Source organism: Aythya ferina, assembly GCF_964211825.1.
Source record: "Aythya ferina genome assembly, chromosome: 4".
Classification (NCBI taxonomy): Eukaryota; Metazoa; Chordata; class Aves; order Anseriformes; family Anatidae; genus Aythya; species Aythya ferina.
In genome coordinates this window covers 69,748,472-69,749,034 of record NC_140300.1, presented here as the reverse complement: position 1 = coordinate 69,749,034, position 563 = coordinate 69,748,472, and positions in this window count along the sequence as shown.

Below are 563 nucleotides of genomic sequence, written 5' to 3'. Positions count from 1 at the left end.
CAGAATTGAGTCAACTGTAAGTACTTCTGGAAATGTCACCCCATATTTTTAATCAATTGTATATAACTGCGGCAGTGAATACAAAAAAAAAAAAAAAAAAAAAAAGAGAGAGATAAATAATAATATTAAGCAAGTTCTGACTGCTTAAAAAATGAAAGATCCTGTTAAAATTATGTAAAATAAAACCTGCTCTTTTTGTAAACAGGCAATACTGAGTAAGCAGGAATTCATGGTCCCATCTAGATGTTAATTGTATTTGAATATTGGAATGAGGATTGGTCATAGGCCTAAACACCTAAATACTTTAAAATATATTCATAAATAATCATTCTTTATACATCATAATTTTTCTTACTGCATGTCAAAAACATGGACTTCTGTATTCCATAAGAAAGAAAAATGAGGGATTATTTTTGCTTTTGGCACAAAAAAGTAAAAATAAAGAACAAGCACCGCCCTTATGGGAGTGCATGGTACACTACCAAATTGGTCGTTATTTGCCCTAGCTTTTTCTTTTTTTTACAAAAGTCTTAAATATAGGTTAATATGTAAACACTGTGCAC